This window comes from Anarrhichthys ocellatus, unplaced genomic scaffold (assembly GCF_004355925.1).
Source record: "Anarrhichthys ocellatus isolate YVR2014 unplaced genomic scaffold, GSC_Weel_1.0 scaffold108, whole genome shotgun sequence".
NCBI classification, from domain to species: domain Eukaryota; kingdom Metazoa; phylum Chordata; class Actinopteri; order Perciformes; family Anarhichadidae; genus Anarrhichthys; species Anarrhichthys ocellatus.
Genome location: NW_022280138.1, coordinates 638,114 through 648,610, shown reverse-complemented (window position 1 = coordinate 648,610; position 10,497 = coordinate 638,114).

Genomic DNA, 10,497 nt, shown 5'->3' with positions numbered 1-10,497 from the left:
TGTTATCTGCTAGAGGGGACGGTGGCCAGTCTAGAAAGGTAGATAATCACGTTTACATTGTTTTATCAAATGTTTGTGTAAAGGTTCCTTTTTGTATAATGTATTGTTTCTTTTTAGTGTTAAACAAAGTTAGTTTAAAAGAACATACTATATCTAATTTAAATCAAATGACAGCCATTTTCTGTTTCTCGTGTGTGTGCGTGTGGTGGGGGGGGGGGGGCTGTGCTGAAGGGGGATGGTAAAGTTGCATCCAGATCGTTTTGTGTTTGAGTCACCTTAGCATGCTGTGCGTAGGTACATTTGATTTGGCAGTGGTTTAGTCATAATTTGCCTACATAGTCTGTGACAAATTCCTCTATTTATGCCCAACTCTACACTGACCTCCCTGATGGTGCAGTTTTTCCCCAGTTTGTTTCTTCTGCTGTTCGGTTGTTTTGATTTATGCATTGATATTAAAGACAAGTCTTTTAAGACATGCATTATCAATTAAATGTATATTGTCTGTATAGCAGTCTCTATTTCCAGTTTATGTTGGGTCTATTGTGGGTTTATTTGGCGATTTACACATTTACAATGTCATCCTCAGAGCTTTAACCTCGCTGAAAGGAGGTAAGAGACACGTGAACGCTGCATTTAAGGTAAGAAACTTTAATACACACAGTTGTTTGAAGGGTTAAAGACACATTTTAGAGGGAACCTGTTTAACTTTCTAACACTAGTAGTTTTAATGATATGATTCTGCTTAGAGCTATAATGACAAGATTTGTTTTAATCAATTAAAATACAATCTTATAGTTTATAGAATAGTGTTTTTATGAAGAGAAGTTGACATGCTATGTAAGAACCAAAAAATAAAATTAAGAACAAATAATATTTGCTTAAAGAAAAGACCCATTAATGGTTGCAATCTATTTTTTTGTTTCTCTGTTTAGATAAAATGAATAGAAAGACAGGGCCTGTCTCCAGCTCCACATTAAGACGGAGGACCCATCAAGATGTTGAAAAAATACTTAGGGACGAGTACACAAATTTGACTGACTTTCAACCGACACCAGAGAGGGGACATGTAGATGTCCGTGGAGAGTTTTTTGAAATTGGTGGTATACAGTTCACCCACTGCAACGAGGCTTATTCCCTGGGAGAATGATGGTATTGGGGTTAGGTATTTATGGTTGTATTAGTTGTAGCTCTCGTGTTCTACTGTGAGCAGTTAAAATTGACGCTATAGCTTTTACTTGGTGGGTGTTAATGTGAAATAAGGGTCAGAGACTGTGACAAAATCTGACCAACTGAATCACCATAATCACTGCGATCTACGACACTGGATACAACATTGACTGCAAGTACTTTGTGTAAGTTGCTTGTCTTCAATTTGTACAACAAGCCTATTATTGCTGTTTAATCATTACATTTTTACAGTATACCTGATGTTAATTCACATAATCCTGCCTATAGAGGATTTTTGAGTAGTTGCTGAATTGTTTTCAGAAGTTCTTGGAACAGAAAGTTATATTTCTGTGACTGATGACAGTGTTTGTTTCTTTCCTTAGTAATTCAGGATGTTCCACTTGATGGAGTTCGTGATCAACAAAACAGTAGCAGTGGTGCCACAAAGCTGGTACAGTGATGGTGTCTGCTTTTGGCCAAAATACAAGAGTGACGACAGAGTGGACAGGGCTGTCAAAAATGCAGAGGGACCTGGCTGGCAGACATATGACGCCAGAGAAATTAGATCATGCGGTATGCTAATTATCTTAATATTCTAATAACAATTGACAGTTTCAAACGGATATCGAAAATCATTTACCTTGTTATGTTATATACGGGGGGAAAAACATTTTAATCACATTGTTCTGTTTATAATTCTGTACTGTGTTTTTCATTCTGTTAATTTGACTTCATTTTTAGATAATTACTTGGAGGCAAGACGATGGTTGAAGAAATCTCTGTCTTGCAACACATCTGATCTACAGTCAGAAGAGGCAATTCCTAGAAAGAGAAAGCCAGTGGCGATGTGAGTAAATGCGTATACGTATTACATTTTCTGCATGAACGTTTTTACACCATAGCCTGCTGTGGTGAGCAATAACTCAACCCACTATGGGATTCAAATTGAACTTTTTAATCATTTCACCTTTATAAAATGTAAAAAATTATATACCACATATATTACATGCAACATTGAATCCAAGCAAATATGATTTATTGTGATTGCATTACTGGAATTGTATAAAAATGTATGTTTCCATATTAAGTGAAATCTGTCTTAATCAATTTTTTAACCTTATTCTAATGTTTTTTTAACAGCTGCTCAACCCCATATGATGATCTTAATGCAGAACATGACAAACCAGCTAGACCAACTGATTGCCAGAGTGAACTATCTCGCCAGTAAGCAACACACAACTGACCAAGAAGTTGAAGTGACTGACGACCAAGTGCAGTTTCCATTTACCTCAGTGGAGGAAGTGGAGCTTTTTGAACAACGGCTTCAAAATCCCTCAAACTCTCAGCTGAAGAAGAGTGTGGTGAGTTTTTTTGTTTTATTAAGCATCTCAATCAAATCTGATTTAAAAACAATCTTGATTTGAACTATTGTATGTAATTAACACTGGATAATACCCTGTTTGATGAAAATGTATTTTAAAACATTCTGTAAAGTATCAGATGTTAACAGCACTTTTTAATCCATTTTAGATTTCCTCCCTGGCAACCATCGGAGGACATGATACCAAACGGGTTACGTGGAACATCCTTGCCCGTATGTTCAGCGATGATGTTGGCAGGAGTATCAACTGGAAGGGGATAAATGGGGAAAAAAGGCCTTCAGCCAGATGACGTCGAAGACTTTGCTCCTGCATAAGTAACTAATATTTAATGAAAACAATTTTAAGTCACCCAGAGGTCTTAGGTAGTGTTCAAACTTACAAATTAGCATGTTTCCCAGATCTTCTCCTTTTTAATGGTGCTAAATTCAATATTTGAATAGCAACTTCATTATCTGCTCAGGTAGATATTACTTGACTGTATCTTCACATAGATTATAGTTATATGATACATTAGCTCTGAATATAGCACAGCAAACCTTTAAATGCCAGACAGCCACTAGCTTTTAGTCTACATGTCTGCTATATGTTTCACTGAGGGTTCATGAGATTTTGTATCATCTGCTTGTGTGATTACAGATGCCGTCAGAAAGAATCATTTTACCCATGCAGCCACTGATGAGGAGATTCTCAAACACGCAATTAGGTGGTTCAACCTGGCAGCAGACCGGGGAAGCTCCAGGCGCTGCCACTGTCAACATCCCCCCCCACTGAACAAACCTAAGTGTGATAGTGTACATAAGAATCCTTGTAAATGGATGTCTTTTAATAAAAAAACTGTTTCTGATATTATTTATTGTTACATTTCTTTTTTTCCATTGATACATATTCAATATACATTTCGTAATGACTTTTTTTTTAATTTTTTTTTTTTTAAGATTGTTTTTTGGCTTTTTGCCTTTTATTGGATAGTCAAGACAGAGTTCAGATTGGAACCCAGAGAGCTGCTGAAATGACTGTTTTTGTTATATTTTTAATAGAGGATTTTATTGTTACTTGCAGAGTCCATTGTTGGATATAAATGCACATGGGATTTTACACAAAGTATGCATTTGTTCTCCAGTGTAACTGTAGATTTTAAGTCTTGAATAAATTCAACATTTTATTATTAATAGAGTATTCACACTTTTATAGAGCAATCTAGATGTAGGTCAGCTTGATTTGAGATATTTCTGTAGTTCGTTTTGAGTAGTCGATCCGCTTTTGGATCCAGGCCAAATGAGCCGCTTTATGAACGGGTCCAAATCGAATATGGGCCGGATCATAGACGCATATCTGTGCCGGATCTGGTCTGGATCGTTGACGCGTATCCGTTCCCGATCCGTCCCGCTGTGCAACTAGACTCCGATCCGGACCCGTTTTGCGGATCTGTTCCAGAGCCTATGATACCTCCGGGCCGGAGTCAGTTTGCTATCTGGGCTGTCATCACAAAATCTGTAGCATATGTTCACATTGTGTCCTGTAACATACCCTCAAATTTTCATTCTATTCAATCACTAGGGGAAGATACAGTAATACGCCAATTTTTTGCATTTATTTGCATTTTTCATCATTTTCTGGTGTTGTACTTTAACGAACTCCTCCCACATAATTTAAGCGATCGACTTCAAATTTGGTCAAGATGATCTAAAGACTTTGATGAAAAGTTGCTAAAATGGTCTACTGACTTTGAACGACCTTCGTTTTATGTGGCGCCCATGTCACGCACATTTCGTGCCGTTCGCCATGAAAGACGAAGTTGTTGTAACTCCAAGGTACTTTATTCAATCTGCCCCAAATTTCTTATGCATGATGCTGTCCAGGCCTGAGCACATTTCCATGCCAACATTTTCACAAAGTCATAGCGCCACCTACTGGCAAAAGGAAATGACAAGTTTTATACTTTGATGTACTCCGACTAGGAAGTTGCCCAGATCAATCTCAAATTTGGTAAGGTAAGCCATAAGACATTGATAATGCTTCATCATGAATATTGTGAGTTGTCGTTAAATGCTGTTGCCGTGGCAATGTGTCATCCGGCATGAAAAATTAAGCTTATTTTTCTGTGGCTTAGGATGCTCAACAAGCCTTGGAACTTTGCACAGGTGTCATAGGTGATAGAAATAACTATTTTATATGGCTTTTTGGCTTGACCCTTTCAAATTGCCTCGATAGCGCCCCCTACAAATTTTCAAAAATGCAGCCCCAGCGCTACGTTTGACCTACATGTATGACATTTGGTAGGCACATGTATCACATGAAGACTTAAAAACAAGTGTCTTGGGACCATGCTCTAAAATAAACGGGAAGTCGGCCATTTAGATTTTTGTGTGAATTTTCCCATGATTTCTAGTCGCTATACTTTAACGAACTCCTCCTAGGGACTTTGTCAGGTCCACTTCAAATTTGGTCAGTATAATCCAAAGACCTTTGCAATTAAATGTTTGTCAAAGCTTGAGGTTTCATCGAACGACATGGATGTGGTGTGGCAGCCATTTTACATGGTTTGCCATCATCCATCAAGCTGTTGTAACTCAAATGTCAAAACTGTCCCAAACTTGACATACTTGAAGACTTTCATGGCTTTAGGATTTCTGCATGCCAATATTAACTCATAGTCATAGCGCAACCTACTGATAACCATGGCCGTAAGCAGGATTCTATAATTACAGGGGCCCAAACACTGAACTTATTGAAAGGGTTCGTGGGCAGAAAAAGACTTCTCTGATCTATATATGTGCAGCAGAAGGGAGCTTTTACCATTCGCAGGGCCTCGGTGTCCCTTTTAATTACCAGGCCAACACTAGCCAATCACGGTGGGCCGGCATAAATGCGACAGGGATTCCCTTAGCTCCCTCCTGATGTCAAACGCGTGTCCCGCTTCCGGTCTGCCAGACATCCGCCGCTGTGCAGTTATGCAAGAATGCGGCAGCATTGTTTCTCCCGGTCATACTGTTCTGGTGTTATATTGTCGTTCATTATTGTGTAGACTATCTCTGGGGCTCCCCTCGTCCTGTACAGGTGATTCACCTGCGGATCTGTCGGTGAGTCTCAATTAGGTCCTGATTTGATTGTACTCTGGTGTTCTGTTAGTAACTGCATCTTGCTTATATTGTCATGACCGAGGGGCAGATCTGAGATGTTGCTCTGGGCACGGGAGCTCGGGGGAACGGCCGGACTGCAGACGTTGCTCCGGGCACGGGAGCTCGGGGTGACCGGACTGGGAACACTGGGGTTCTGGAGGACGGAAGTCCATAAACTGGGGCTCAGGGGAATGGAGTGACGGCCCAGTGGAGTAAGGGGCTGGGGGTCGCCGCGGGTCAGAGGCAGCGGCAGCAGGAGTTGGAGGTCGTTGCAGCGCGGAGGCGGCATCGGCAGGAACTGGGAGCGGCTGCGGCTCTGAGACTGCGGCGGCCGGGTCCGGGGATAGCTGCGGCTCTGAGGCGGCTGGGCCTCCGACAGGACACGGGGAGCTGGCGTCGGCCCGGCCTCCGACAGGACACGGGGAGCTGGGGTCGGCCGGGCCTCCGACAGGACACGGGGAACGGGGAGTCGCTGCGGCCCAGCGGGAACGGGGAGTCACTTCTTCCTCCTGTGTCTCCTATGAGTGTTGACAGGGCTGTCCAGGTAGGTTCCCGTAAACTGTTCATACCATTCAGCAGAAAAGCGCTCAAAACGTTGGTCCGCTGAGTCCAACAAGTCCTGGTTCGCTGTCTGGACAAGGCGGTATCCCATGAACTGTTCATACCACTCATGGTGGTCTGCTGAGTCCTTCATGGTCCTCTTAGGGGTGGAAAGGCGGCTTAGCTCGCGGTTAGCCTTCTGCACGCTCAAAAGCCCTCCCCTGGCCAAGCGGATTCCCCAATACTGGTCTGCTGAGTCTGTCATGGTCAGATCGTTCTGTCACGACCGAGGGGCAGATCTGAGACTCAAGCGCAGACAGACACTGGAGACGAGGTGAAGTTGAAAAAATAAGGTTCTTTACTTAAAAAGTCACAAACAAAAACTCAAAGCAACTCCAACAGGGAGCGGGCAAAAATCCAAACACAATACAAAAAGGCAAAGTCACAAAAAGGCATAGAAACAAACCAGGAGCACGCACAAGGGAAACACAACACTGGCACAGACAGGGGCACGAACAAGGACGATCTAACAACCAGAACAGGGAAAGCAGGGGAGTATATATGTGTGGGGTGATGAGGAGATTGAAGGCAGCTGGGTGGACTGGGCAGGTGAGTAGGATGAGTGTAATCAAGGGAAACACACACAGACAGACACAGAGACACAGGGGGCAAAGCCTAAACCGCGACATATATAGCTGCCGGTAGCAACGCTACATGCCCTCCTCCCCCCTTCTGGAGCCAACGAATATTAACTGATCGGTAAGATGATTTTATTCTGTTAGTTTATATACTTTGGTGTTAATTATTATTCTATTCTATGTCATCCCGTATCACAGGGGACCTTTGGTTGGGTTCGAGCGGAACGCCGCCAGAAAGCAGCTACAGCTAACTCGGCTTACGTTCAAGGACGCTGCTGTTTTGTTTACCGGTGTTTTGCCTACGGCCGTGTTCGACTAACGGCTTTGGCCTACTGGGTTCGTCTACTCTGACCTGCGCTGTGTCGCCTACAGGGTCTGACGCTGCTATTGTCAGCACTGCGCCCCTGTCTTGTGCTGTTTGCTGTCAGCAGCACCCTTGTTTTCATGAGAACAACCTCTTTTTAGCCTGAGCCATTCTGTGTATTCTGATCAGGGATGTTAAGGCCCACTCTGGCCTTTAGTCTATATAAATTGGGTTACTGATCAGTTTAACCCGAGCTATTTTTGTTGTTTTGTCTTTTCTTATTTTTTCCTTTTTGTTTGATTTTCTTTTGTTTGATTTTCTTTCCTGAGAACCTGAAACCTGAACCTGATCGGGGTCCTCTTTTGGGATCCTCACCTGCACTGGTCCACCTCGCCACTGGTAAGCCGTAGTCCTACTCCTCTTTTAAATAAATGTATATGGCTCTTTTAGTATTTTGTGTATAAACCGTAACGGTGAATTTGTACTGTAATATAATAAAGATTATTTTTGTATTGGAACCACGTCTCATGCTAATCTGTATAATGAACCTGAAGTGTCCTCTGAATCCTGATACTGTGTGGGAAAAAGTGAATCCTTAGGTGCAATTCCTAAAGTGGCGTTGTTGTGCTCTAACTATTGGCTGGCCACGTAACTTTAAACGACATCCCGTCTACCTCTTGCCACATGTGTGTAAACTAAGATGTTTGGAGAGCAGAAATTGGATAAAAAAGGTTTCCAAATCGTGCTTGTATGTGGAGTTTTTATTAATCGTAAATTGAAGTGATTTTGTTCATTGGCTCACCTTTTGTCTTAAACTTATTTCTTTTCAAAAAGATGTTTTTTTTTCCACATGCAACTATACATTCCCCTATTTTTCCTTGACTCTTTCAGCTTAGAGTCACTCAGCAGTGATTGTCAGAGCTACCTGCACAAACAGTCGGTTTTTAGACCAGCATTTACTTTGACAGTCTGTTATGTTACTAACACTGAAGTGCATTCAGACACATTCAGTTTTTTGTCAATTTTTACAGAATTACAGTTATGATTGTATTCGGAGGTACACTCAAAACATTCAAGACTTAAGACATGGCAAAATTACCTGGCTATGCCATTGGTCGACAAAGGAAACATCTTTTAACTCGTGAACGCAGTGTATGATGGTCACAGAAATGCATGGCTGCATCCATTAGAGTCCTGCCAGTACCCTCAACGTGTGTGAATATGCGAGGGCCCGATCAATGCTGCTTGCAGCTTTAATTATTATTATTATTGCACGTGCATGCGGTGTAGTAGGGGCCTTTCAAGTAGCACTAACAGGCACGTGCATATACACTAAAGGTATATACTTAAAGTACATGAATGAATAGACTTGCGTGTGGTATTTCTCATTTTCACTTTTTTCAGCCCCATACTGTGTGTGTGTGTGTGTGTGTGTGTGTTTGCACAAGCGTAAGGGATGGTTAATTTAGTGATATCAACAAAAGGGTTGTAAAATCACCCATAAAGCTACAGCTGTAACATTAAAACACATGCAAGTAACAAATGTAGCATCACTGACAAGCCACCTCTTATTTGAAAACAAGAACATTTCTTGTTAAGGACAAGAAACTGTTTAGAATGCCACTGTCAGATAAACTTTACAAAAAATGTATTACTCTGCTTATGTTTTCCTACATCTTTCAGAAACTGGTGGTCTCACCACAACCAGTAATTTGTTTGATTGTATGCAGATGTGAGTAGCTCCGCTCTTGCTGCACCAACATCCTTATTTAGACATTATCCTGTGCACAATATCTGCTGCCCTCCAGTGTTAGTGAAGTGATAGGACAAATCAAAGACCCACAAAGTATACCAACCCTTTCACACTACTAGGGTGTCAATCACCTACCCTATGTCACATGTCTGATACCAACGCACAAAGCATCCTTCATCTTCTGTAGAGCAACGACAAGGCTTTCAAGTAACTACAATTTAAAACCATCAATTTTAGACGCTAAGAGGAAATGCTCCGGGAGTGTGGTGATGTCGTAAAATGACCAAGCAAGTGACATATACAGTAGGTTGGGTGGGAGGACAAGAGGATACAGCACTTCCAACCAGAAGACTGGTGTTCAACACCAGTGTTTATGTCTCAAAGTGTTGTTATTTCGAAGATACTTTAGGTATCTCTGTTGCGTGTTTTCAGTACTGATTTTAGGTTGTTTATGTATATACTTATTTTGAGCCCAACCACGATGTTTTTCCTAAACCTAAAGGGTTTTGTTGCCTAAACTGAAGCAAATGTTTTTGATTGAATTTATATTGTTATGTCTCCAGCAACTGTTATGAAGCATCACAGTTTGATGCACTAAGCTACCCAGGTCTGACCAAGTCTCAGCATATGACAAGTTGGTGGCTTTACTATGTGACGAGTTTGGGATGTGAACATGTTAAATATATACACAAGACACTGCAACCAGTAGAGAGAGAGAGAGAAAAAAGAGAGAGAACACCATTTCCAGCACTTTGGAGCGGAGCAGTAAATATCTTGACAGAGGAAAAAATAATTGATTTTACCGTTTACTGATCGTCAAGTTTAAATTCCATTTCAATGAACACAAACCAAGATTCCCTGCCCTGTTTTTTTGTTGTTACAGTAATCAGATATTGTTTTCTTTCATAGTTATTATTTTCTTTCTGTCTAAGAATCACAAAGTGCAGGTCTATTTGTAGGTGTTGAGCTTCATCTTTACGAATGCAGGCCCAGGTATAATATACACGGCCAGCCACTCAAAATCAAAATCTTGCTGAAGCCAGTCAGGGGGGATTAACACAAGGAAGATTGTTGAAATTGCCATTTAATTTCTCTATTACAGACTATTTGAATATATATTACTATAAATCAATTATTGGAGAGAAACATGGATCAGTGTTAAGGCCTATTATTTAACAACATATCTGATGAAGTGTATCACCAAAAGTGGATTTCACAGGTCATTGAACTTGATGTTTAATGATCAGTGAAATGCACTCTTGGACATTTACAGTGTAATCATGCAGGTGGTTAAGTGGTGTTTTTCATTCAGTAGTGCATTGCAGTTTTTGCGTCAACAGTGACTACCTCTGCACTGTCCACTGTGCTGAGAGCCATTTAAAAGTTAAAGAAGTCAGAAAGTATTGAGGGAAAGACTAACACATCGTTGGTTTTGGTCTTTTCATTGAATTTGTTGAAAATAAGTATAAAATAGCACCAGATTATACATCTTATCTTGTAAATAATGTGATATGCAACATTGGTTGGAAACTCTAAGTGCAATGAAGAAGATTAAAATTAAGAAGAGGTAGTTGTGCTTTTCCAGACACTGTGA